This window comes from Bos mutus, chromosome 7 (genome assembly GCF_027580195.1).
Source record: "Bos mutus isolate GX-2022 chromosome 7, NWIPB_WYAK_1.1, whole genome shotgun sequence".
In the NCBI taxonomy this organism is placed as follows: Eukaryota; Metazoa; Chordata; class Mammalia; order Artiodactyla; family Bovidae; genus Bos; species Bos mutus.
Window position 1 is genome coordinate 49785771 of NC_091623.1, and position 21559 is coordinate 49807329.

General features: G+C 43.8%; 1 protein-coding gene across 1 annotated transcript in view; it reads left to right on the forward strand.

Annotated features, from left to right (window-relative positions):
• The window catches only part of MAML1 (mastermind like transcriptional coactivator 1), a 64204-nt gene that overhangs the window by 30665 nt on the left and 11980 nt on the right, over nt 1–21559 (forward strand). The gene's annotated exons all lie outside the window — the stretch shown is intronic.

The following is a 21559-nucleotide window of genomic DNA, read 5'->3' on the forward strand; positions in this document are numbered from 1 at the left end:
GTAGTTTGGCACATCAGCCACTTAAAGGAGCCCCTGGATGGGGCCTACTCTGTAGTTCAGTGCATCAGGCGTTTGATGGGCCAGCCTCTCTATTGTTCAGCTGCCAGTGCTGGTGTGTGTGAGGAGAGAGACTCTGGTGATGGCTCCACCCCCTACGCATGACTCAGCAGTGTCACCTTGCTACCATGGCTGCCCTGCTTTCCTCCACACGCATTTCCCACCATAATCTCCTCCCTCACATCCCCTCGGTCCGTCTGTCCGTAGTCAACAGCAGCCCTGCCCCTGGGATTGCTCCACAATCCCTAAATTCCAACTTCCAGCCGCTGAGACTTCCAGGGGACCTGCGTCCCTGTCCGGGGTATGTATGGCTGCAGCAAGTTCTGATTCTCATCCCATTTAGGCTGCCACAGATGAGCTGTTTCACTCCCAGCCTTAAATGTTTCTGCTCTGACTCAGACGTTTGCCCCATGTGGGGTTGGACCCCTGCTTCAGTTCCCCCACCTGCCAAGGGCAGGTCCAGTCCTGCTAACACTCCTGTGTTTCCCCCTAGTTCCTTCCTCCTCCCGAGTTTTGCGTGGGTCTATATATTCTTTTCCACTAGTCAGGTATTCCTGTCCGTTCTCAGCTGGTGTTCTGCATGCACTTCTGTGTCTGAAGGTGTATTCCTGATGTATCTGTGGAGAGAGATGTACTCCAAGCCCACCTGCTCCTCTGCCATCTTGTTCTCTGCAAAATCTTTTAAATATTACACTTGAAATAGCAATATAGTGAGTTAATAAATAAGATGTTAAAATTAGTTTCACCTGCTTGTTTTCATGTGATTACACTTGGCGGCCTTGTTAGAATTGTTTCCTGAGCCCACACCCACACTTCTCATTCAGTGGGTCTCATTAACCCAAGTCAGTGCCTCAGAGTTTGCATCTGACAGGTCCCCAGGTGACACTGCTGATCTGGGACTGCGCTGAGAACCACTGCTCTAGGCTCAGTGGTAAGGATCACCTGACAATTCCGGATACACGGGGTTGATCCCTGGGTGGGAAAGATGCCCTGGAGAAGGAAATGGCAACCCACTCTATATTCTTGCCTGAGAGATCCCATGGACAGAGGCTGCATAGGATAGTCCACAGGGCTGCAAAAGAATCAGACAAGACTTAGCAACTAAAGAACAACATTAAATTTTTCCTAAAAAAAAATAATAAATTTTTCCTGAGATGGAAAGGGGAAGAATTTGAAGGAAGAAAGTCTCAGATAAGGCAGGTTCAGAGAAAATAAGAAGGTGCAGCTGAAGGAAGTTAATCTTTGCAAGGTGAGATGTTTCCCTCCAAGAGGAGCGGGAAAGAAGAGCATTGATAAGTAAAGACATTAAGTTTTTTCTTTTTTTAATTGGAGGCTGATTACTTCACAGTATTGTAGTGGTTTTGCCATACATTGACATGAATCAGCCATGGGTGTACGTTAAGTTTTGAGGTTAAGTTTTAAATCAGATAGATCTGTGTTTAAATCCTGGTTCAGCACTCACTTTCCATTAGCACTAAGTCCATGACATAGGTAGTTGTGGAGATTAAGTGAGCTCGTACTGCAGAACTGGTACCGTCCATTATTGGGCAGAGCCCATGAAACTGAAGGACAGACATCCATGGGGCTGAAGAACCAGTAGAGTCAGACTGTGAATGGAAGTGATGGGGAAGGTGGGCGGGTTCCTTCTGGAAATGTTCATGGGGTACCTATAACTTTGAGCATTGGGTCCGGCACTGGAGATGAAAGGGGCAGGGCTGTTGCCCTCCGTGGGTGGAGGGAGATGCAGAGACAGATCAGTGAGTGTACAGTGTGACTGGTGGTGGAGTGTAAGTACAGAGTTCTGTCAGGGCGCTAGGGGGCAGCATAAGGAGCTTGGCCAAGTTTGGGGGAAGTGGCCAGAGAAAAAGTACTGCAGGGGAGTTGATGTTTGAGCTAAATATTAATAGTAGGAGGTTCCCAGGCCAGAGATACATTCTCAGTCCTGAAAGGAGTTCAGTTTAAGTCCAGGCTTCAAAGTACTAGCAGGAGATAAAGCAGAGAAGGTTACTGTGATCAGATCAAACAGGCCTGTACATGCTAACTTAAGGAATTGGAGCATCATGTGTAAGTGATAGGGAAGTAACTAATTTTAAATGGTTAAAATACGTGTATTTTAGAGATCATGTTGAAAGTATAAAGAGTGGGTTAGAACAGAAGGAGAATAGAAAGAGATCAGCATGAAGTTATTTCAGTAATCTAGGGGGGAAAATAAAAGAACTAAGATGGAGGTGGCATGGAGGAATCTCACCAGAGAATGATTAAAAAGATACAGTCAACAGAAATCAAGCCCTAATCATCTGATAGGTCAAGATTTCAGTCATGCACCGAGTCAGGGGGCAAGAAGGGAAGGGGCTGAGTTGGGGAGAAGGCAAAGAGTTGAACTTGGAGGGTGGCCTATCTAATCTCCATGTGGACATTACCAGTCTCCAGTTATGTGGGGCACAGGACAAGGGCTGGTCGCAAAGATGATGGTTTGGGAAATGTTCACTCAGTAAATATTTGAGTGCCTGCTCTGTGCCAGGATGTCACGCTGTGGATAGGCTTGCCTGGGGAGATGAGAACAGTGAAGAGGGACGCACGTCCTGTGCTGTCATCCCTGAAGGAGCAGGCATGAGGTGCAGCAGCCTGCAAAGAGTGGCCTTGGAGACAGGAGCAGGTCCAGAGTGGTTGCATGGGCCTTAAGGAAGGAAGGAGTTTAGCGACGCTTGGAGCTCAGTGCCTCAAAAAGGTCAGGTAAATACAGTTTGAAAAGTGTTGCTTGGATTTGAGAACCAGGAGGTCACCTTGATATGACAAAATAGAGTCTGGTCTTTGAAGAAGCTCAATAAGAGGCAGTGGTGCTCCTCACAGTCCCTCCTCCCACCCTCCAGAAGTGGCTCTTCTCAGTACTCACCGCCCCGCCCCCGCCCTTGTTTTTTACAAGAAACCAAAGCTTCTCTGGATGTTTGATAGTTTGCCTGTGGGCATACAGCAGTTAAGCAGCCGAACCAGGGTTCAAGCTCAGCCTCCCTGTGCGCTTAACACTGTGCTCAGTGGTGTGTAGAGTAGGATGGAGTTTAAAAGATTGGAGGTGCTGAGCATTTGTCAGTGCTTAGGGAAGGAACTGGTAAGGAGGGAAATGAATAGCAAATAGACAGTAAGATGGTAATTGAATGAGCCAAGATCTCATTGAAAGGCCAAATAGGGTGAGAATCCAGGTGGAGGGCTTGGCTAAGGTCATAGCCTTATTTGGTTGGTTTATTTTTTTAATTGTTCTAAGTTTATTTATGTATTGTTGGCTGTTCTGGGTCTTTGCTGCTTCGCCCGGCTGCTGTCCGGTTGCGGTGACCAGGCTTTTCATTGTGGTGCCTTCTCTTGTTGCAGACACGGGCTCTACAGCTTGGGCTCATAGTTGTGGTGTACGGGCTTAGTTGCTCTTCGGCACGTTGAATCTTCCCGGACCAGGGATAGAACCCATGTCCCCTGCATTGGCAGGTGGATTCTCAACCACTAGGCCACCAGGGAAGTCCTGAGCTCCTAATTAAGTCAGAATTTCCCCACAGATGGAATGATCATGGTGTTTATACTTTTAGTAGTTGTCATGATTGTTGTTCAGTCACTGAGTTGTGTCCAGCTCTTTGCCATCCCATCTGCTGCAGCATGCCGGGCTCCCCTGTCCTTCACTGTCTCTTGGAGTTTGCTCAGATTCATATCCTTTGAGTTGATGATGCTATCTAACCTCAACTTGTGCCACCCCCTTTTCCTTTTGCCTTCAACCTTTCCCAGCTTCACGGTCTTTCCAATGAGTTGGCTCTTGCATCAGGTGGCCAAAGTATTGGAGCTTCAGCATCAGTCCTCCAATGAATAGTCGATTACTTTAGGATTGACTGCTCTGATCTCTTTGCTGTCCAAGGGATTCTCAAGAGTCTTCTCCAACACCACAGTTCAAAGCATCAGCTCTTTGATGCTCAGCCTTCTTTGTGGTCCCGCACTCACATCTGTGCATGGCCACTGGAAGAGCCATAGCTTCGACTAGACAGACCTTGGTCTGCAAAGTGATGTCTTTGCTTTTTAATGTTCTGTCTAGGTTTGTCACAGCTTTCCTTCCAAGGAGCAAGTTTCTTTTAATTTCATGGCTGCAGTCACTGTCTGCAGTGATTTTGGAGCCCAAGAAAAAAAAATCTGTCACTGCTTCTACTTTTTCCTTATTTGCCATGAAGTGATGGGACTGGATGCCATGATCTTAGTTTTTTTAATGCTGAGCTTTAAGCCAGCTTTTTCACTCTCCTCTTTCACCCTCATCAAGAGGTTCTGTAGTTCCTCTCTGCTTTCTGCCATTAGAGTGGTATCATCTGCATATCTTAGGTTGTTGATATTTCTCCTGCAATCTTGATTCCAGCTTGTGCTTCATCCAGCCCGGCATTTTGCACGATGTACTCTGCATATGTTAAATAATCAAGGTGACGATATACAACCTTGACATACTTTCGGACTGGAATGAAAACTGACCTTCTGACCTTTTCTGGTTCTGGGGCCACTGTTGAGTTTTCCTTATTTGCTGGCATATTGAGTGCAGCACTTTGACAGCATCATCTTTTAGGATTTGAAATAGCTCAGCTGGAATTCCATCACCTCCACTAACTTTGTTCATAGTGATGCTTCTTCCTAAGGTCTACTTGACTTCGCGTTCTGGCTCTAGGTGAGTGATGACACCATTGTGGTTATCCCAGTTGTTAAGACCTTTTTAGTATAGTTTTCCTGTGTATTCTTGCCACCTCTTCTTAATCTCTTCTGCTTCTGTTAGGTCCTTACTGTTTCTGTCTTTATCGTGCCCATCCTTGCATAAGATGGTCCCTTGATAGCTCCAGTTTTCTTGCAGCTATCTCTAGTCTTTCCCTTTCTGTTGTTTTCCTCTTATTTCTTTGCACTGTTCATTTTAGAAGGCTTTCTTATCTCTCCTTTCTATTCTCTGGAACTCTGTATTCAGTTCGGTGTATCTTTCCCTTTCACCCTTCCCTTTTGCTTCTTTCTCCTCATTTTGCCTTTTGCTTCTCTCATTTTGCCTTGGAGTGCAAAATGAAGCAGGGCAAATGCAAACAGAGTTCTGTTAAGAGAACACACTGGTCACAGCAAGCCCCTTTCTCCCAACAACACAATAGACGGCTCTACACATGGATGTCACCATATGGTCAACACCGAAATCAGATTGATTACATTTTTTGCAGTCAGAGATGGAGAAGCTCTATGCAGTCAGCAAAAACAAAACCTGGATCTGATGGCTCAGATCATCAACTGCGTATTGCAAAATTCAGGCTCAAATTGAAGAAAGTAGGGGAAACCAGTAGGCCATTCAGGTATGACCCAAATCAAATCCCTTATGATTATACAGTGAAAGAGATGAATAGATTCAAGGGATCAGATCTGATAGAGACAGAGTGCCCAAAGAACTATGGAGGGAGATTAGTAACATTATGCAGGAGGCAGTGACCAAAATCATCCCAAAGAAAAAGAAATGCAAGAAGGCAAAGTGGTTGTCTGAGAGGAGGCTTCACAAAAAGCTGAGGAAAGAAAAGGATATCATGATACATTTTTCGTATTCATATTCCTATGCCTGATTGAATTCTTAGAACAGGGTTCCAGAGGATATCAGAGAGATCTAGTCTAATCAATAAGTGATTGATTATCTTCTGTTCTTTAAGTGAGCTCAAGTATTACTCTAAAATAACCCTCCTTTGACCCTCTTTGGCTATCAAGCAGTTTCTTTCCTCCGCTTTTTAAAAACAGATTTATTGAGACATAATTTACATAGCATCCATTTAAAGTGTACACTTCAGTAATTTTTAGTATATTCTCAGTAATTAATCGTGCCTAAGTGTGACCATCGGCACAGTCAACTTGAGATCATGTTATCACTGCAGACAGAAGCCTGCACCCCTCAGCCATTGCTCCCCCACCCGCTTTCCACCCCTAGGCGGCCACTAACCTGCTTTGTCTCCATTTCTCCCTCTGTAAACTCGATTATCCCTAGTCATGTTTCTATAATGTCTTTGTTTACATTTTTTAAAAAATATTTGTTTATTCTTGACTGTGCTGGGTCTTTCTTGCTGCACATGGGCTTTCTCTGGTTGCGATGCAGGGCTTCTCACCGCATGGCTTCTGTGGTTGCAGAGCACAGACTAGGGTGGTGGGCTCCGTGGTTGCAGCTCAGGGGCTCCAGAGCACAGGCTTGATAGTTGTAGCTTACAGGCTCAGTTGCTCTGAGATATGTGGGATCTTCCCAGACCAGGGATCAAATCAGTGTCCCTTGCATTGCAAGGTGGATTCTTAACCACTGGACCACCAGATAATCCCCTATTATTACTACTGACATTTTTAGCTCATATTTTTAAAGTACTTCTTTGGTGATTATCTTCTGTTTTCTTTTAAGACCTGAAGGCTCACCTTTGATTTATTTAATTTATTTATTTGGTTGTGCCAGATCTTAGTTGCAGCATGTAGGATCTTTGATCTTTAGTTGCAATGTGTGGGATCTGGTTCCCTGACCAGGGATGGAACTTGGGCCCCCTTCATTCGGAGCTTGGAGTCTTAGCCATACTAGGGAAGTCCCCGTGATTGTCTTTTAAAGAGCATTTATATTTTATCAATACATGCTGAAGTGTTTAAGGAGAAATTCTGTGATTCCTCGGCTAGCCCCAGGAGCATGGGTAGGATGTGAGTAAGGAAGGTGGGCTGTGTTGTCTCACTTGGGCAGAGTGTACAGAGAGGTCATGGTATCTTTCTCCTGTAGTGTATATTTGAAATTTTACATAATTTATTATGCTTAATTTTGTTTTTGTTTTGTTTGCAAAAGGTATTGATGAGACAGGAAAATGTGAACACTGATGGGATATAGGATAATAATAAAGAGTTAATTTTAAATTGTGGTAAAAGACATATAACAAAGATTTACCATCCTAACCATTTTTAAGTGTACAGTTCAGTGGCACGAAGTTCAGATTTGCAACCACACCACCCTCCATCTTCAGAACTTTTTCATCTTACAAAACTGAAAACACTATAGCCATCAAACAATAGCTCGCATTTCTTCCTCTCTCCAGCTTCTGGCAACCACCATTCTACCTTCCGTCTTGAACGAATTTGACTGCTTCAGGTGTCTCGTATGAGGAGAGTCACAGAGCGTTGTTTCGTCCTTTTGTGACTGGCGTGTTTCACTTACGGTGTATTGGGGTTCATCCCTGTTGTAGCATGCGTGCAGTTTCCTTGCTTTGAAGGCTTGTGTGGGCACACCGTGTTCTGTTTTATCCACGCATCCACTGATGGACGCCTGGCTTGCTTCTGCCTTTTGGCTGTTGTGGGTGGTGCTGCTATGAGCCTGGGTATACAAACCCGCGGTTTCAGTTCTTGTGGAAATGGAATTATCCTAGACGACAGGCTGCTTACCAGCACGGAGGGCTTGGTTTCGGGACCCGTGTTGTCTTCATAGCGCTGCAGCATTTGTACAGCCCCCGTTTTATGTGCACAAGGGTTCCCGTTGCTCTGTATTCTCGCCAGTACTTGTTACTTTCTGGCTTTTTGATAGCAGACATCCGCATGAGTTTAAGGTGGTGGTGATAAAAAATTATTTAGGATAAGCCAGAGACTTAGTAAATTAGATGTCTGCTCACCTCAGGGAAGAAAAAAGAAGTTGTAAAATACAATTTGAAAAAAATTTTTTTATCAGAATAAGATTTTAAAAGTCCCAAATGATTGTTAAAATGTTTTGGCTATTTAAAATCATTTAGTTAAAATAAAATCATTTAGTGTCCATTAAATAAAAAGTAAAAACTAATAAATTTTTAAAAATTAATGTTTTAGTTGTGATAATGGTATTGTGATGTTATACCCATGCTTATATGTTTAAGAGTTCTTACTTTTTAAAGATACATACTGAAGCATTTGTGGATTAAATGATGTTATGTCTAGGATTTGTTTTTTAAATTGTCTAGTTGGGGGAGGGGGTAGAAGGGGGAGGATAAGGAGATAGAATTGAATCAAAAGGACCAAATCCTAATAATTAAGGTGAGGGACAGGCATATTGGGATTCATTGTACTGTTCTCTCTAGTTTTGTGTATTTTATTTAACATTTTCCACTAAATCACATTTCGGGACAGTCACAGTCCATTCCAGCCTTTCAGCACTCCCTGTTGTGCCATTTACGCTTCATCGATGCTGAAGAGCTCATTTTGTTCTGCTTGCTTCCCTCGGTCTACCGCCATTCCGTGCTTATTTGTATGTTTTCGCCTGTGTCTCTCAGCCGAAGTGCCTTCCCCCTCTTCTGGATGGCTTCTCTGCGTATTGAATACCTAACTCAGTCATCCCTTTCTCTGAGAAGTCTACCATGCCATTCGCACACTGTTCTCTCCTCTCCTCCCATAATACTTCATTGATTCTCCATCAGATTCCAGAGGTAGAGCAGGAACTATGTCTTATTTATCTTTTTTTTTTTTTTTTAAGTGAATGCTTTATTTATTTTTAATCATTTAATTTTTGACCGCACTGTGGCACGTGCAGAAACTTAAATTTCCTCAACTGGGTTGGAACTTGCGCCCCCTGCAGTGGAAGCTTGGAGCCTTAAGCACCAGGCTGCCTAGGAGGTCTCATGTCTTGTTTATCTGTTTATCTCCAGTGCCTAGTGCTCTGCCTGGAATAGAGTAAAAACCTCCCGAATATCTGAATTCACCATGATTTTGTCCACAGCTTGTATAGGGCATTATGTGGCACATGGTAGGATCTTGGTAAATGAACCCATGAGGGTATCTCCCTCTGTTGTCATAACACCTGGTTCCTCCTGAACTTCAGTTCAGTCACTCAGTTGTGTCTGACCCTTTGTGACCCATGGACTGCAGCATGCCAGGCTTCCCTTTCCATCACCCACTCGTGAAGCTTGCTTAGACTCGTGTCCATCGAGTCAGTGATGCCATCTAGCCATCTCAGCCTCTGTTGTCCCCTTCTCCTCCTGCCTTCAATCTTTCCCAGTATCAGAGTCTTTTCTAGTGAGTCCGTTCTTCGCATCAGGTGGCCAAAGTATTGGAGCTTCAGCTTCAGCATCAGTCCTTCCAATGAATATTCAGGACTGATTTCCTTTAGGATTGACTAGTTGGATCTTCTTGCAGTCCAAGGGACTCTCAGGAGTCTTCTCCAAACCACATTTCAAAAGCATCAATTCTTCGGCACTCAGCTTTCTTTATAGTCCAACGCTCACATCCATACATGACTACTAGAAAAACTGTAGCTTTGACTAGATGGACCTTTGTTGGCAGAGTAATGTCTCTGCTTTTTTTTTTTTTTTGTCTCTGCTTTTTAATATGATGTCTAGGTTGGTCATAACTTTCCTCCCAAGGAGCAGGTGTCTTTTAACTTCATGGCTGCAGTCACCATCTGCTGTGATTTTGGAGCCCAAAAAAATAGTCTGACACTGTTTGCACAGTTTCCCCATCTATTTGCCATGAAGTGATGGGACCAGATGCCATGATCTTTGTTTTTTGAATGTTGAGTTTTAAGCCAACTTTTTCTTCACACTTCTCTTTCACTTTTATCATGAGGCTCTTTAGTTCTTCTTCGCTTTCTGCCTTAAGGGTGGGGTCATCTGTGTATGTGAGGTTATTGATATTTCTCCCAGCAATCTTGATTCCAGCTTGTGGTTCATCCAGCCCAGCGTTTCTCATGATGTACTCTGTGTATAAGTTAAATAAGCAGGGTGACAATATACAGCCTTGACATACTCCTTTCCCAATTTGGAACCAGTATGTTGTTCCATGTCCGGTTCAAACTGTTACCTCTTGACCTGCATACAGATTTCTCAGGAGGCAGGTGAGATGGCCTAGTATTCCCATCTCTTTAAGAATTTCCCACAGTTTGTTGTGATCCACACAAAGGCTTTGGCGCAGTCAGTAAAGCAGAAGTAAATGTTTTTCTGGAACTCTTGCTTTTTTGATGAACCGTGGATGTTGGCAATTTGATCTCTGGTTCCTCTGCTTTCTGTAAATCCAGCTTGAACATCTAGAAGTTCACGATTCATGCACTGTTGAAGCCTGGCTTGGAGAATTTTGAGCATTATTTTGCTGGCATGTGAGATGAGTGCAATTGTGCAGTAGTTTGAACATTCTTTGGCATTGCCCTTCTTTGGGATTGGAATGAAAACTGACCTTCTAACCTTTTCTAGTTCTGTGGCCACTGCTGAGTTTTCCAAATTTGCTGACATGTTGAGTGCAGCACTTCCACAGCATCATCTTTTAGGATTTGAAATAGCTCAGCTGGAATTCTGTCCCCTCCACTAGCTTTATTCGTAGTGATGCTTCCTAAGGCCCACTTGACTTCACACTCTAGGATGTCTGGCTCTAGATGAGTGATCTCACCATCGTGGTTATCTGGGTCATGATGATCTTTTTTGTATAGTTCTTCTGTGTATTCTTGCCACCTTTTCTTAATCTTTTCTACTTCTATTAGGTCCATACCATTTCTGTCCTTTATTGTTCCCATTTTGCATGAAATGTTCCCTTGGTATCTCTAATTTTCTTGAAGAGATCTCTAGTCTTTCCCATTCTGTTGTTTTCTTCTATTTTCTTTCCATTGATCACTGAGGAAGGCTTTCTTATCTCTCCTTGCTATTCTTTGGAACTCTGCCTTCAAATGGGTATAGCTTTCCTTTTCTCCTTTTCCTTTCACTTCACTGTCTATAAGGCACATAGCCCAGTTTCCTGGTGTTACTACACTGATTCCTTAGTATGATTGAATTGTTCCCAACATAGAGGAGACTTTAAACTTAAATTACCATAGCCTGGTGTTATCTTCATAAATCCATCCCATAATTGTGGGAGATTTTATTCCTTGGCTGAAGCTTTGCTTGTTGCTCTGATTAAGCTTGAGTAATAGAAGAAAACTCATATTTATGGCCAGGATCAGAGCAGGCATTGTTAATTGACCAGGTGAGGGGATCCCATCTAGTAATGTCAGGAGCAGACAGAACAGAGCTGAACTTTGCTAAAGGTCATCCAGTTCAAGGCTTGGAGGGGAGAGATCCACCAAGGTAACCTGGAACTACTTGATACAGGTAATTGGCCATAAAGCCAACAATTGGATTGATTTCTAAAAGTAACATTGGATCATGCCTACAATAGAAAAAAAAATGGATTCACACACAAAGGTCCAAGACATCAGGAAAACATAAATGATCGTATGAGTCACATCGAGGACCTTGGGCAAACTGTTTCTCTCTGACGTCGTCACCTTCTCATCCTGGTGTGAGTATAGTTCTGCCTTTGAGAGTCATTTTAAGATGATTTTGAGGGCAGCCATCTTCACGATAGACCAGTCCATTGCAGGGGCCCTGACAAGGGTCCTTTCATGCGGGTTGGAGATACTGCTTCAAAGAATTATGACTGATAACATTTTACCAGGATATATCAGATTTTTAAGAACTCCATATAACCTCTAGAATATCTGTATTAGTAATATTTATCATACAGTGTATCCTGAGAGCATTTATTACTCATTTGATAATATTTCCATATAATGTAACCAACCAAATGAACATAATTAGTTTAATATCTCTCTTTGGGATGTTTCAGGGCCCCTTTGAAGCATCTTAAAGGTAAGAAAGGTCAAAAGAACTTCAGTAGAATTTGATTTAGGATGTTTTGTCAAAAAAAATCAAAAGAGTTGAGAACACTCGGATTCAGCCGATGCTGGTGGGCGTGTCGCTCAGCTTACTGATCTGTCACAGTGGGTGTGCACTGCGGCTCAGGTCTAGTAAAAGTGCACTCTGCCATCTTGGACCTAGTTGGTTCTATGACGGCGTCATTCCTAACAAAATCGTTTACCCAACTAATCCAATTTTAGAAAATCCTGATCATGCATAGCTTACTCATTTCAGTACTTCTTCATTTCTCACACCTTCTTTTACTGAAAACACATTTATTTTTCTTAGACGTTTTTCCACATTAAGTTCCTTTTGTTGTTGACAAATTTGTAAGAGATAGAATACGGTCGTATTTGACCTTAGTAAAGCTCGGTACAATGGAAGTGTTTTGCTTATTGATGGTTCTAAAGGCATGTCTGTATTACCAGGTATTAATTTAATACTAGCTGTTTCCCAGTTCATAAGGACCTGGAATTTATTTAGCTTAATTTAGAATTGTTTGATTTGTAAATGCTTACTTTTCCTTAAACCAATTAAGCAGAGCTCATTTACAAGTTAATCTCAACAATATTAACCAAAAACACATACAGAGAGACATACATCTATCTAGACAGAACGTGAAATCTAACTTCATTTTCTAAGCTTAGTTATGAATCAGATGTTGTTATATCAGATTCACTAGTTTATAAATGACAGTTGGAATAAATAGACTTTTAAAGGCTTCTTCCTGTCTCCCCCCAGTCTCAGGAGTTAGAGATCATCTAGGTCTAGTGTTCCTGAGAGCCTGGTTTCAGGGCACAGGGAGAGACAGTCAGCTCTACTAGAACTTGTTCCCCTCTGGCTCAAAATTCTGAAAGGTCTTTTAACCAAGCTTGCTCTTACTGTTTATGTAAAACAAACCAACTTTGGAACCAGTTTTTCACACTTTTACCTAAACCAGCTTTCTCTGAGGTCTAAACAAAATGGCTGTCACAAATCACAGCGCAGAACACAAAGTATAAGACACACAGGCCCGGTAGGCCTAGTCAGACACTCCCTTAAATACAAGAGTACAGGTGCTCAGAAAACCTCCTACAGGGACAAGTACCAACAGAGTAAATGGGAATATCTCAGGTCTTCAGAGATTTCAAAGGGAGGAAAGGAGGCCAGGTTGAAAGAAGAGAGGGAAGGAGGCTGGGGAAGGGGGACTAAAGGGATGACCTTACAGATGTCTCTTGCTACCTGCACACACCCAGGCATCATGGACTTTACCCTGAGGTTCCAGGGATGGGAGGACTGGAACTCGGCCCTACCAGAAACCACACCAGAACAGAACCAGAATTCTAGTTCTCTCTCTGCCAACCAGAGATGATCAAGCTCCAACCCTCAGCTCAGACTGAGGCCCTTTGACCAGACTCCTGCGTCCAGGACTGGGGGACTTAAAAAACAGGGTAGGATAGGAAGGGTTAAGGAGAGGAAAGAGAGAAGGAAGGGGAAAGAGGTCAGTGAAGTCTCTTGTTCCTTACCGGGTCAGGGCACTCTGGCCAGTTGTCCACGTCGGGAGAAGACCAGAGACAAAAGGGTCCGAGTTGCGGCCGCTGGGTCTGGTCCATCAGTGAGGAAGCGGGTTGGTCCCTCAGTACCCCGAATGGTTAGGATGTCAGTCGCAGCAAAGAACAGTCCGCCAGAGTCACCCTTCATTGCAGGAAGGGGAACCCCTTCCAGGATCCAAGAGTGGGCTTTTGTCTAACACTCAGAAATGGATTGTCCAAAGAGACGTATGAGCTGACGAAGCAAGAGACTTCACTGACAGGGGCCCAGGCGGAGAGCAGAGTCAGGGAATCCAGGGGAACTGTTCTGCAACGTGGCTTGCACTCTCAGGTTTTATGGTGATGGGATTTCTTTGGCCAACCTCTCTTGACTCGAGGTCCTTCCTGGTGGCACATGCATTGCTCAGCCAAGACGGAAGCCAGCCAGCAGGAAGGATTCTGGGAGGCGGTAGGACCAGTGGCATCTCCTTTTGACCTTTCCCAAACTCTTCTGGTTGGTGGTGGCTGGTTAGTTTCCGGTTCCTTACTAAGACCTGTTGTGAAATAACTCATGCAAATAGTTACTTTGGTGCCTGGCCAGGGTGGGCAGTTTCAGTCAGTGTGTTTCCCCAAACAGATGGAGGGAATAGAAACTTCCTCGGTGGTCCAGTGGTTTAAGACTCTGCCTTCCAATGCAGGGGATGAGGGTTCCATCCCTGTTCAGGGAACTAAGATCCCACATAGTTCTCGGTGCAACCAAATGAATGAGTGAATGAAGGGAGTCATTATGTGGCAGATGATAGAAGAGCGAGAGTGCAGGGAAGGAAGAGACACAGTGTTAGACTGTGTTTGATAGCTTGAAGGCCATCGCCAGTCTCTGAGAAAGCAGTCCTCCCGTCCAACACTGAGTCACTTGCGGGTGGTGAACCAAAGCGCCGTCTGGCTCTCAGGGATGGAGGTGGTGGTGTTGGGCTGATAAAAGGGTGATGGAAGAGGGAGGGGGAGGAAAGCCAATGTCCAGTGAGAAGAGGCAGGAAGCGCTGGTGGCTGCCCCGGGTGACTGGCAGTGCCTACTGAACATTGATAGGAGCCACACCCCATCTTAATAGCCACAGCTGCTGGTGAACTTGGAGCGGAAGAGCTCTCACTTGGAAGAGTTGTACCACAGAGCAGCTGAAATTCCATTGGTAGGTGGTGGGAGTGGGAGGAAGCAGGGACGAGGAGAGGGACTCTCCTGTGAGGCTAGCGGGGGGACACAGGACACTGATCTGTTGTTCATAAGGCATGGCAGCTCCAGCTTGACTCAGCGTTGATAATCTGGGAGCCCCTCTCCCAAATAGAAGATGATGGGTGGCACAGGCGAGGGTAGGGGTCATGACTGGCTGGGTGAGCATTGCAGGGCCTCCAGTTTACCGTCAAAACATGCAGTATTCAACAAAACCTCTGTGTGAAGGAAGCGAGCTCCAGATCACATTATGCCAGAACTGAACCCCCAGAGACCCTGCTCATGGGGAGACTGTTTGGTAGTTACACTAGGACCCTCTGAGCGGACTGCCCAGGAGCACCAGACAGCTGAGGGCAAGCCAGTTGCATATGCTTTACAGCTCTTACCATGATTGCTCTTAATAATGTAAAATCTCTTCAGACCATTTCCCCATCTCGTTGCTTTCCTCTGCAATGCCCTGCACTCCTGCAAATGCTCAAGATGTAAAGGTCTGCCAGAGCCACCACATTCCACACTTCCCAAACCTGCCTACAGCACTCCAGCTAAATTTTGTGAGCAGTTGAGAAAACGACCAGGTGTTTCCTTTGGCTAAAAGCAATTGGTATTGCAAATTTAACTTGTTTGCAATTGTTTGCATGTGGATATTGAAAGAGGGAGTGGTAGCTTTTATAACTGTTAGGGCAAAGAACGGAGAAGGCAATGGCACCCCACTCCGGTACTCTTGCCTGGAAAATCCCATGGACGGAGGAGCCTGGTAGGCTGTAGTCCATGGGGTCGCTGAGAGTCCGACACGACTGAGCGACTTCACTTTCACTCTTCACTTTCCTGCATTGGAGAAGGAAATGGCAACCCATTCCAGTGTTCTTGCCTGGAGAATCCCAGAGACAGGGAAGCCTGGTGGGCTTCTGTGTATGGGGTCGCACAGAGTTGGACACAACTGAAGCGACTTAGCAGCAGCAGCAGCAGGGCAAAGAAGGATTCTTTTCCTAATCTGAGACAACCGTCAAGTGCGTTGACCTTTTAGGTGTCCATCTCCCCCACTTAGGAAAATAGAAAACTCAGCTTAGCTCCCAGGTTTACAAACAGCCCAAACCTGACACTGAGGAACACATGATTTTCCAGAAAGAATATAATAAAATTAAAAATCCCTGGTGGGAATGTAAATCAATACAGCCACTATGGAAGACGGTGTGGAGATTCCTTTAAAAACTAGGAATAAAACCACCATGTGACTCAGCAGTCCCACTCCTAGGCATATACCCTGAGGAAACCAGGGTTGAAAAAGACACATGTATCCCGTTGTTCGTTGAAACACTATTTACAGTAGCTAGAACATGGAAGCAAACTAGATGTCCATCAAGATGAACGGATAAAGAAGTTGTCGTACATATTCACAGTGTATACACAATATTACCCAGTCATAAAAAGGAACGCCTTTGAGCCAGTTCTGATGAGGTGGATGAACCTAGAACCTATTATACAGAGTGAAGTAAGTTAGAAAGAGAAAGATTAATATCGTATTCTAATGCATATATACGGAATCTAGAAAAATGGTACTGAAGAATTTACTTACAGGGCAACAATGAGAAACAGACATAGAGAATAGATTTATGGACATGGGGAGAGGAGAGGAGAGAGTGGGATGTATGGAAAGAGTAACATGGAAACTTACATTACCATATGCAAAATAGATAGCCAACGGGAATTTGCTGTGTGGGCTGAGAAACTCACGGTGGTGTGGTCACTCACCTAGCGCCAGGTGTCCTGGAATGGGAAGTCAGGTGGGCCTTAGGAAGCATCACTATGAACAAAGCTAGTGGAGGTGAGGGAATTCCAGTTGAGCTATTTCAAATCCTAAAAGATGATGCTGTGAAAGTGCTGCATCATCAATATGCCAGCAAATTTGGAAAACTCAGCAGTGGCCACAGGACTGGAAAAGGTTAGTTTTCATTCCAATCCCAAAGAAAGGCAATGCCAAAGAATGTCCAAACTACCGCACAATTGCACTCATCTCACACACTAGCAAAGTAATGCTCAAAATCCTCCAAGCCAGGCTTCAGCAATACATGAACCATGAACTTCCAGATGTTCAAGCTGGATTTACAGAAGGCACAGGAACCAGAGATCAAATTGCCAACATACGTTAGAACATCGAAAAAGCAAGAGAGTTCCAGAAAAACATCTACTTCTGCTTTATTGACTACGCCAAAGCCTTTGACTGCATGGATCACAACAAACTGGAAAGAGATTGGGAATACTAGACCACCTGACCTGCCTCCTGAGAAATTTGTATGCAGGTCAGGAAGCAACAGTTAGAACTGGACATGGAACAACAGACTGGTTCCAAATAGGAAAAGGAGTACATCAAGGCTGTATATTGTCACCCTGCTTATTTAACTTACATGCAGAGTACATCATGAGAAACACTGGGCTGGAGGAAGCACAAGCTGGAATCAAGATTGCCGGAAGAAATATCAATAACCTCAGATATGCAGATGATACCACCCTTATGACAGAAAGTGAAGAGGAACTAAAGAGCCTCTTGATGAAAGTGAAAGAGGAGAGTGAAAGAGTTGGCTTAAAATTCAACATTCAGAAAACAAAGATCATGGCATCTGGTCCCATCACTTCATGGGAAATAGATGGGGAAACAGTGGAAACAGTGACAGACTTTATTTTTGGGGGGCTCCAAAATCACAGCAGATGGTGACTGCAGCCGTGAAATTAAAAGACACTTACTCCTTGGAAGGAAAGTTATGACCAACCTAGATAGCATATTCAAAAGCAGAGACATTACTTTGCCAACAAAGGTTCGTCTACTCAAGGCTATGGTTTTTCCTGTGGTCATGTATGGATGTGAGAGTTGGACTGTGAAGAAGGCTGAGCGCCGAAGAATTGATGCTTTTGAGCTGTGGTGTTGGAGAAGACTCTTGAGAGTCCCTTGGACTGCAAGGAGATCAGCCAGTCAGTTGTAAAGGCAATCAGTCCTGGGTGTTCATTGGAAGGACTGATACTGAAGCTGAAACTCCAATACTTGGGTCACCTGATGCAAAGAACGGACTCATTAGAAAAGACCCTGACACTGGGAAAGATTGAGGACGGGAGGAGAAGGGGACGACAGAGGATGAGATGGTTGGAGGGCATCACTGACCCAATGGGGACATGAGTTTGAGTAAACTCTGGAAGTTGATGATGGACAAGGAGGCCTGGTGTGCTGTGGTTTATGGGGTTGCAAAGAGTCAGACACGGCTGAGCGACTGAACTGAAACTGGATGGCTGATTCTGGTTGAGTTTTAACAGACAACAGCAAGATTCTGTAAAACAGTTATCCTTCAATAAAAAATAAATTAAAAAAAATCCGTTCAATATTAGCAATTCATTTTGATTTCCTTCTGACTAATTAAATGGGTATAAATTTTACTTTCCCCAAAGGAAACTTTTAAAACAATGGATCTTATGCAGGGTCCATTTTAGGATCATGGTTCCTTTTTCCCCCTCTTACCGCTAGGTGGCAGCAAGAAGCAGAAAAACCTACATGAAAATAAAGCACATGTCCTTGTGTTGCAGGGACTGTATTCTTAGTCCTTTTTTTATAATTGAAGTATAGTTGGTTTACAATGTTGTGTTAATTACTGCTATACAGCAAAGTGATTCAGTTATATGTATATGTGTGTGCATACTTCTTTTTTGTATTCTTCCCTATTATGGCTTATCATAGGATATTAAGTATAGTTCTCTGCTGTACAGTAGGGCCTTGTTTGTTCCTTCTGTATATAAGAACTTACAGGTGCGGGCCCCCGCCTCCCTGTCAGCCCTCTTCCCGCCCTCCCCTCTTGGCAAGCGTCAGTCTGACTGTTTCTATTTCACAGACAGGTTCATTTGTGTCACATTTGCCGCTGTTGTTGTTTAGTCTCTCAGTCGTGTCCACCTCTCCGCAACCGCATGGACTCTAGCCTGCCAGGCTCCTCTGTCCATGGGGTTTCCCAGGCAGGGTCTCTGCAGCGGGCTGCCGTTGCCGTCTTCTCCAGGGGGTCGTTAGGTCCCACATATAAATGACAGCACGTGGCATTCGTCTCCCCTTCTGACAGACTTTGTTTAGTGTGATCATCTCAGCCGTGTTGCTGCAGGTGGCACTGTTTCCTCCTCCTCTGTGGCTGAGCAGTGTTCCACCGCGTACACGCCCCCCAGCATCTGTATCCATTCACCGTCGATGGACATTTACGTTGTCTCCAGGACTCCTCTGAGGCTGAGCAGTATTCCACCGCGTACACGCCCCCCATCATCTGTATCCATTCACCATCGATGGACATTTATGCTGTCTCCAGGACTTCGCTGTTGTGAACGTGCTGCAGTGAACATAGGGGTGCACGCATCGTTTTGAACTACAGTTTCGTCTGATAGATGGCCAGGAGTGCGACTGCTGAATCGTATGGTCATTCTGTTTTTAATTTTTTGAGGCACCTCCATACTGTTCTCCACGGTTGCTGCACCAGCTTACATTCCCACCACCAGTGTAGGACAACAACAACAGCATTTGTTATTTGTAGGCTTTTAAATGATGGCCATTTTGATCACTGTGCGGTGCTACCTCATTGTAGTTTTGATTTGCATTTCTCTAATAATTAGCCATGTTGAGCATCTTTTCATGTGCCTGTTGGCCATCTGTAGGTCTATTTTGGAGAAATATTTGTAGGTCTGCCCATTTTTTGATTGAGTTGTTTCAGTTTCTTTGTTGTTGAGTTGTATGAGCTGTTTGTATATTTTGGAAATTAAGTCCTTGAGGGTGGCATCATTTGCAAATATTTTCTCCCATTCTATAGATTGTCTTTTCATTTTGTCGATGGTTTCCTTTGCTGTGTAAAACCATTAACTTTCATTAGGTCCTATTTGAGGTTTTTTGCTTTGTGTTTTGGTTTATATTTCTTTTGCCTTGGAAGATCTAAGGAAGCATTGGTACAATTTAGAGCAAGGAATGTTTTGCCTATGATCTGTTCTGAGAGTTTTATGCTGTCATGTCTTATGTTTAAGTCTGTAAACCATTTTGAGTTTATTTTTGCGTATGGTGAGAGGATTTGTTCTAACTTCATTGATTTACATGCAGCTATCCAATTTTCCCAACATTACTTTCTAAAGAAGCTGTCTTTTTCCCCTTGTATAGTCTTGTGTCCTTTGTCGAAGATTAATCGATCACAGGTGTGTGGTTTAACTTCTGGTCTTTGGTTCTGTTTTATTGATCCATAAGTCTGTTGTGCCAATATCACACTTTGATTACTATAGCTTTGTAGTATCATCTGAAGTCTGGAAGGGTTATGCTTCCAGCTTTACTCTTTTTCCTCAGGACTGCTTTGACAATTCTGGGTCTTTTATGGTTCCATATGAATTTTAGGATTATTTGTTGTAGTTCTTTGAGAAATGTCATGGGTAATTTGGTAGGGATTGCATTAAATCTGTAGATTACTTTGGGTCATATGGCCATTTGAACTGTGTGAATTCTTCCAGTCCAAGGGCGTGGGATTACTTGACATGTCTTTCAGTCATCTTCAGTTTCCTTTTTTAATGTTTTATAATTTCCAGCATGTAAGTCTTTCACCTCCTTGGTCAGGGTTATCCCTAAGTGTTTTATTTTGGGGTTTACTTTTTTAAAAGTTTTTGTTTGTTTTTTAAACATTCCTTTTCTGTTATGACTTTTTGGGGCTTCCCAGGTGGCTTAATGGTAAAGAATCCGCCTGCAGGAGACTCAGGAGACACAGGTTTGATCCATGAGTCGGGAAGATCCCCTGGAGAAGGAAATGGCAACCCACTCTAGTATTCTTGCTGGGAAACATTTCGTGGACAGAGGAGCTTGGCGGGCTTTAAGTCCATGGGGTCACAAAGAGTCCAACACAACTGAGTGACTGAGCACACATTTTAGAAGGTGGTGGTGTTTTTTTTTTTTTTTCCCATTTCTGATGTTTCACTGTTGGTATAAAGACATGCAGTTGATTTCTGTATGTTAATCTTATATCCTGCTACCCTGCTCGAGTTATCAGTTCTAGTAGTTCTGTGTGAAGTATTTAGGGTTTTCTATATGTATTACCATCTGCATATAATGATAATTGTATCTTTTCTCTTCCAATCTGGATACCTTTTATTTCTTTTTCCTGCCTAATTTCTGTGGCTAGGACTTCCAGTACTGTGTTGAATAGAAGAGGTGAGAGTGAGCATCCTTGTCTTATTCCAGAATTAGTGGGAAGGCTTTCAGCTTTTTACCATTGAATATTATATTGGCTGTGGATTTGTCATAAATTTATTATCCTGAGATATGTGTCCTTTATACACAGGGGCTGTGTTCTTGAGTTGGGTCCTAGGATCATGTTTTGCTTATACCTCTGACCTACAGTTTCATTTATTCAGCATTTATAACTTTTTCTGAGCTAACTTAAGTATCCAAATATCTATTTAAAGAAGTACTTAGCCAGAATTTATAGAACACTGTGCAGTCAGCTTTAACAGTAAATCTTGAAGGAGAGGGAATGGAACATTGAAACTCAGAGATTGATAAAATTACCCTCCTTATTTTCTTGCTCATTGCACATGTGTGTCTACAGGTAGTTTCTTGCTGAGAGCTGGTGCCCTTGGCTCCCTTTGCACCCCACTCCCACCTGGGGATCAGGTACCTCTGCATTCAGCCCCATGGAGGGGGTGGGGTGGGTCTTTGTGGTCCTTCTCTGCAGCAGAAGACAGCGGCGCAGGGTGTCCTGTGCTGTTCTCTGAACTCTACTTAATGATAATATTGAAAGCTGTTATTTGGAACTTTGTAAATAGCACTGTATAGATGCTTAGGGCTAGTGGGGGGTGTGGAATTGAGAATGGGGGATAAAGGATAAAAGATGTAACAGAAGGAAGCATCGGCAAGGAGCAGCCACGTTTAGAGGTTGCGTGTTGGTGCCTCTGTGAGTGGAGGAGTTGAGTCCTGGCAGCTGGAAGCAAAGCTGGGAGATGTGGGGAGATGACACCGCTTGTCTTCCCCACCTCCACTGCCGTGCTGTCTCTGTGAAGCGCCTGTCCCTGAACTCTCAGGGTGCTCACTGCTCTACTGCTTGCATGGAGTGTTCATCTTATTCTGTAGCTAT